Source organism: Onychostruthus taczanowskii, unplaced genomic scaffold (assembly GCF_017590055.1).
Source record: "Onychostruthus taczanowskii isolate IOZ18803 unplaced genomic scaffold, ASM1759005v1 scaffold112, whole genome shotgun sequence".
NCBI classification, from domain to species: Eukaryota; Metazoa; Chordata; class Aves; order Passeriformes; family Passeridae; genus Onychostruthus; species Onychostruthus taczanowskii.
The window spans coordinates 71,465-78,088 of record NW_024497852.1 but is presented as its reverse complement, the minus strand read 5'-3'; positions in this window follow the sequence as shown (position 1 = coordinate 78,088).

The following is a 6,624-nucleotide window of genomic DNA, read 5'->3' as shown; positions in this document are numbered from 1 at the left end:
AGCTCATCCCAAATCCATCTCTGCCCAGGGATGGAAATTCCCGAATCATCCTAAATCCATCTCTGCCCAGGATGGAGATTCCCAGCTCATCCCAAATCCATCTCTGCCCAGGGATGGAAATTCCCGAATCATCCTAAATCCATCTCTGCCCAGGATGGAGATTCCCAGCTCATCCCAAATCCATCTCTGCCCAGGGATGGAAATTCCCGAATCATCCTAAATCCATCTCTGCCCAGGATGGAGATTCCCAGCTCATCCCAAATCCATCTCTGCCCAGGGATGGAAATTCCCGAATCATCCTAAATCCATCTCTGCCCAGGATGGAGATTCCCAGCTCATCCCAAACCCACCTCTGCCCAGGGTGGGAACCACCCCCTGCCCCAAAGCGGCCGGGCGGGGCACCCCGGGAGCTGCGGGATGATCCCTTGGGAACATCCCCGGGAGCCGGATTGCAGCTTAGGGCCTGATGGGGACGAGCAAAGAGATGGGATTAGAGGGGAAATGATGACAATTCCTTCAGCCAGGCCGGGGAAATGAGCCGGGGATTAACGGCCTCGCTTTTCCAGCAGCTCCCAAATCCCGCTGGGCGGTCCCAGACGCTGCCACGTCCAGGGTGACACTGGCAGTGCCACCCCAGCTGTCCCACAAACACCACAGAACCACGGCCATGTCACCCCCTCCACCCCACAATATTTTCTTTTTTTTGTGCCGGGGAGAAAATCTGAAATATTCCACCGGGGAATAAAAACACTGAAAATTAAAAACTTCTCTGGGAAAGAAAAAAAAAAAAAAAAAAAAAAAAAAAAAAAAAAAAAAAAATAAAAAAAAAAAAAAAAAAGCGGTCCCAGACGCTGCCACGTCCAGGGTGACACTGGCAGTGCCACCCCAGCTGTCCCACAAACACCACAGAACCACGGCCATGTCACCCCCTCCACCCCACAATATTTTCTTTTTTTTGTGCCGGGGAGAAAATCTGAAATATTCCACCGGGGAATAAAAATACTGAAAATTAAAAATTTCTCTGGGAAAAAAAAAAAATTAAAAATCTAAAAAAAAAAAAAAAAAAAAAAAAAACAAAAATGCAAAAAAAAAAAAAAAAAAAAGGCACAGAGGCCTGGAATAAACCTGAAAGGTTCCTTTTCTCTGTGTGCCTTGGGTTGCACACCCTGCAATTGGCTGCTTCCCTGGAATAGATTCCGTTGCTATGAGACCAAGTTTGCTTTTAACGAACCCCAGAAAATTAATGGTATTCAGCAGATAAGTCCTTAAAGTGGAACCTATTTTAAGAAATTCCTGCTAAATGGTTTACAAGTAGTCAGGAGGGAGGAGAAGGTTCCTGGAGCCTGCGCCGCCGATCCCCTCCCCTGCCTGGTCCCAGCTGGGATCTGGGGGGGCCTTTGGGGGATTTTTTGGGATTGGGAATGGGAAAGGTGAGGGTGGGATTGACTCCCAGCCCTGTGTGTCCCTCCCAGTGTGGCACAGCCACCTCTGGGCAGGGTCCTGGCTGTCCCCAGCTGTCCCCATCAGCCAGAGGCTCCTTCCAGCTTCAGAAACTTGGGAATTCCCTGCCCAAACTCACACGGGAGCCATGGGGAGATCCAGGGATGGGAGAATGGAAAAGCTGCTCCCACAGCCCTTGGGAAGAGCAGAGGGGACAGGGACAGGTTCCCGTGCCCATCCAGGGTGGCACCACCCCAGGACAGGGCACATTTCCCTCGGGATCAGGGTCTGCACGGAGGACACGCCGTGTCTGTGCCACCAGAGCGCTGCCATTCCCGGCCCCAATCCGTGTGGAACCTCCATGGGGCATGGGGGCACTGGGAATTGCTTCCTTTTTACCCCACAGCTCATTTTGGTGTCTGGGCCCTGTCCCTGCTTTATCCCACACCCCAGGTCCCTCCTGGCCCAAGAAAAGCCCCAAATTTGGTGAGCCCAGGGTGTCCTGGGGCACAGGATCAGCGCCAGAGATGGATCCCAGGGATGGATCCCAGGGATCCAGGACAGGGAATCTGCTCCTCTCCTGGCCACACCTGTTGATTTCCCCCCAAATTCCTCCTCTGCTGCAGCCCGTGGGTGGAAGGGGAGATAAAACCCCACAGAAAAACCAGGGGGAGAGGAGGGAGAGAGGGACTGGGGCCTTGAGCTGTTTCATTTTCCCCCTTTCCCATTTCTCGGTCCCAGCCTGGGAATTGCTGCTCCAAAGGCCCCACAGCGAGGGGGGAGTGGAGCTGCCCCGGTGCCACGGCCCTCGCGCTGTTCCTGCAGCCCACCCTGATCCTAAAACGCTTTTAGCACATGGATTTGCCTGGATCATCTCTCTGGAACGGCACTGAGGGCCCTCCCTCGGGCTGCACCCCAAAAACCCCCCTGGCAAACCTTCCTGGGATCCCCAGGAATAACGGGGCACGGATCAACCTTTGGGGTCACCACTCGCAGCCCCCCTTATCCCAGCACTGTTTTGATCCCACAGGGCAGCCCCGCATCCCTGGAGCTGCAGAGGAGCAGGAGGGAAGGAGGATCCCAAATCCAGGGGGATCCTGGAGAGATCCCGGAGCAGCCCGGGATGCTCCCAACAACCCTTGGGGTCACCGCTTGCAGCCCCCCCTTATCCCAGCACCATCCTCGGGGCTGATCTCACAGGGCAGCCCCGCATCCCTGGAGCTGCAGAGGAGCAGGAGGGAAGGAGGATCCCAAATCCAGGGGGATCCTGGAGGGATCTGAGCCCGGAGCAGCCCGGGGTGCTCCCAAATCCCTCTCTCGGAAGAACAAAGCTGCGATCTCTCCGCAGACGCAGAGGAAGCGACAAGCGGCAATGATTTATTTCCCTTCCCCGGCAGATAAATCGGCCTCGGGAACGGAGTTTGTGCTAAATTAAAATTTGCATGCTGTAATATATTTAAGCAACTTTCCTTCCACTTGGTTATAAACAGCGTTTCTCAGGGGGTTCTTTCGGAGCTGGCCCCGTTTCGTTTATCTCCGGAGCGAGCCAGTGTTAATTGTCGGGGTGGAAATTAAAACCACAGCGGCACAAAAAAAAATTAAAATTAAAAAGAATTAAAAAAAAAAAAGGAAAAATTAATAAAATAAAAGCACCGGGGTTGGAGGTTGGGAGCGAAATCATCAGCCAGGCACAGGCAGCAGCTCTGGGCCTCAGTAAAAAACGATGAAAGGCAAAATTCCACGTTCGGCTCCCCCGGCGAAGGCAGCGGGGCCAGAGGCTCGGGGAGCCCGGTGGGCAGCGAGCCCTCGGCCCTGGAGGACAGCGAGAGGGTTTTTACATTCGGTTCTCTAGCTTTATGATATCACATACACTCATACAGCTAGATAACCAAAGAGAAAAACCCCCCCAGCTCTGCAGCAAACGGGGCCTCGGCCGCTCCGGGGCCCCCGAGGTTTGTCCCCTCGGTGCCAAGAGCGATGGAAGCCCCAGGGTGGGACAGCAGGGATGGGCTCCGGTGCCTTGGGATGTGGCACGGCGACCCCCGGTGCCCACCCCGGAGCCCCAAGGTGATGTTGCCGCCCCCCAAAAGGAGCCGGACCCCAAAGCGGGCTCAGCCCAGAGCAGCCCCCGCGGCCTGGGGATGGCACGGGGCAGGATGGCACGGGACAGGGTGGCACGGAGCAGGGTGGCACGGGACAGGATGGCACGGGACAGGATGGCACGGGACAGGATGGCACGGGACAGGGTGGCACAGGGCAGGGGTGGCACAAGGTGCACCCCCAGGGACAGCCCCACAGGCCCAGGGAGCTTCGCCCTTGCCAGCCCCAGATCCGCCCCCAGAGCCAGCCCGGAGCCCACTCCCCTGGATAATTCCTGGAATTACCGGCACGGAACTGCTGAGTCAGGAAAGTGCTCGGGCAAGGGACGGGCCCGGCCCGAAAGGGCCCCCCCGGGGGTTCCCCCCGCGCCCTTCTCCTCTTCCTCCCCTTCTTCCCACATCCTCTCCCGGTTGCCGGGCCCTGCGAACCCGGCAGGGACCCCGCACTTCCCGCGGGTCCTGACCGGGAGTTTCCCTGGGGGGTCACCCTGAGGGCCCCGGGATGGCCCCGTCCCCACCGGGACTCTGCGCCCCGGCCGGGGGGCTCCGGGCAGCGGCGGGGGCTGCTCCCGGGGAGCTCCGGCCGTGAGGCCGCTCGGAAGGGAAACGGCGGAGCGGCGGCTCCGGTGCCCAGCGGGACCGGGGAGAGGACGGGAGAGTCCCGGAAAGGTCCCGGGGAGGGCTCCCGGAGCGGGGGTACCTGCTCATCCCGCTGGTGCCGCTGCTGCCCGCGGTCGCCGTCGGCTCCGGGTCACCGCATCCTTCCCAAGCTGGCGGGGAGCGGAGGAGGCTCGGCCGGGGACGGGGATGGGGACGGGGACGGGGACGGGAGGGGTCACCCCCCCGGGAGGGGCTGCGCCATTCGCCACGGCCGCCGCTGTCCCCGGGGGCCGCTCCGTCTGCTCGGCCCGGGCCCCCCCGGTGGCAGCCGCCCGCCGCAGCCGGCCCGCCCCGTCGGGGAGGCGGCGGTGCCCCGGGGGTAACCCCGCTCGGGCCGGAGCCGCCCCCCCCGGGCCAGGCTGGGGTTAAACCCCCGTGCCCGGGGAGGAGGAGCGGCCGCGGGGGTGGGGGGCGGCCGGGCCGGTCCCTCCCGTCGGGGCTGCGCTCACGGGAGCCGCTTGCAAAGGGGAAATTTGGAAGACGCTCAAGAGCCAAGCGGGGCTCCAACCGCCCGTTATCCCCGGTGTAACGGAGCCCACCGACAGGCCCGGCCTCGGCTGCGCCTCTCGGCCGCGGGGAGACCCCCCTGGCCCGGGGAGAAAGCGCGGCCGCGGCTCGGAGGGGCGGCGGGGCAGGGCCGGGCCGCTCCGCTCTCCCGGCGACCCCAGGGCAGCACCGGCCGGGGCGGGGGCACCGGAGCCGTTCCCCGGCACCCACCGGCCGCCTGACCGGGAGGGCACAGCCGTGACCCTGCGGGCACGAACGACGCCAGGGTGCCCGGGCACAGCGGAGCGCACGCAGCGCCCGTCTCAGCCCCGGGGCACCGCTCACACCGATGGGCACACTCGCCCAGGTGCCCGCACACGCACCCACAGCCACGCAGGGTCCCCGAGTGTCCCCCCGGTTGTCCCCAAGCTCCTCACGTCCCCGGCCCCCCTGCCCGGCCTTGGTCCCGCGGGCCCCGCAGCCTCCCGGGGCCGCCTCATGGCACCGAGCCCCGGTGAAACGGCGGGAAACGGAACCAACCGGCGGCCCGGGCACGGTGGCGGGGATGGGGCCCGGCCATGGACACCGGGAGCGGCGGCTCGGGCTGGGCGGCGGGGCCCGGTTCCCGCTCCCGGTGCTCCAGTTTCGGGAGGGAGGCAGAGATCCGAGCCGGCCCCCGCTGCCCGCACTCGGCCTGTTGTATACCCACACCTATACACACAGAAAATATAGAATATATGGAGTATAGGGAATATATAGAATATACGGAATATACAGAATATATAGAATATATAGAAAATACAGAATATATGGAATATACTGAATATATAGAAAATATAGAATATTTGGAATATACGGAATATCCGCGCTGGAAGGAACGGCGGCGCCTGCGGAAATGCCAACCCGCCAGCACCGGGGGCTCCCCGGGAGCAGCGGGGCTCTCTGCCCTTCACCGGGCACCCCCAGGGCTGGGCAGCCCTTGGCCGGAGCCCCCCAAATTGCCAGCGGCGGCCGCAGCACCGCGGGGAGCGAGCGGAGCCTCCTCCCGCCGCCACCGGGCACCGGGGACCGGGCACCGGCCGCGCCGCTCTCCGTGGTGCTGAACGGCGGCCGCGCCGCGCCCCGGGGCCGTGCGGGGTCGTGCCTCCTCCGTCCTTCTCTCACCGAGCTGCCGCTAATTAATGATCATTATTATGTCTATTAATTATTATCGTTACCGTCCCCGCGGCTCCGGTGCTCCGCGGCACGGCCGAGCGCGGACAGCGGGGCGATGCTGCCAGCGCGGTGCCAAATTACCGGCTCGTCCTCCCGCACAGCCCCGGTGCTGCTGCCCGCCATCCTCCCCACGCTCCGAGCCACGCGTGGGCCGAGCCGCCGCCGTTACCTCCGAACCGGGGCTCCCAAATTCCGCCCTGGCCGCCGGCGGCCTCGGCCCCGCTGCCGTCCGCCTCGCCCGGGCCCCGCCGGTGCCCGCCGCGCTCCGCCGTGCCCGTGGCTCCCGCTGCCCACGGCTGGCTCCCGTTTGCCCAAAGGGCAAAACCCCAGCAACGAGCGCGGCCCCGCCGAGGGAACGAACGGCACCGGCGGAGCTTCGCCGCCGCCCCGCGCATCGCCGCCACCGGGGGAGCGGCCGCCCCACGCGTGTCCGCGCCGGGGGCTGCACCGGGCCCGTTCCTCCCGCCACTTACCGACTCGTCGCCCGCCTGTACCCGGTTCCCCGGCGGCTGCGGGCGCTGGGCCGGCCCCGGCGGCTCCGGTGCCCCCTCTGCCCTCGCCTACACCCCGGTGTGAATGAAATACCTTCACTACAGCAGCCATGTTGGGCTCCGGTGCGAGCACGGCGCTCGCCGCAGGAACCGGCGGCCGCCTCGGCGGGAGGCAGCGCGGCGGGGCTCGGCGCCGGGGCCCTGCTTCCCCCCCGGAGCACCGGAGCACCGGA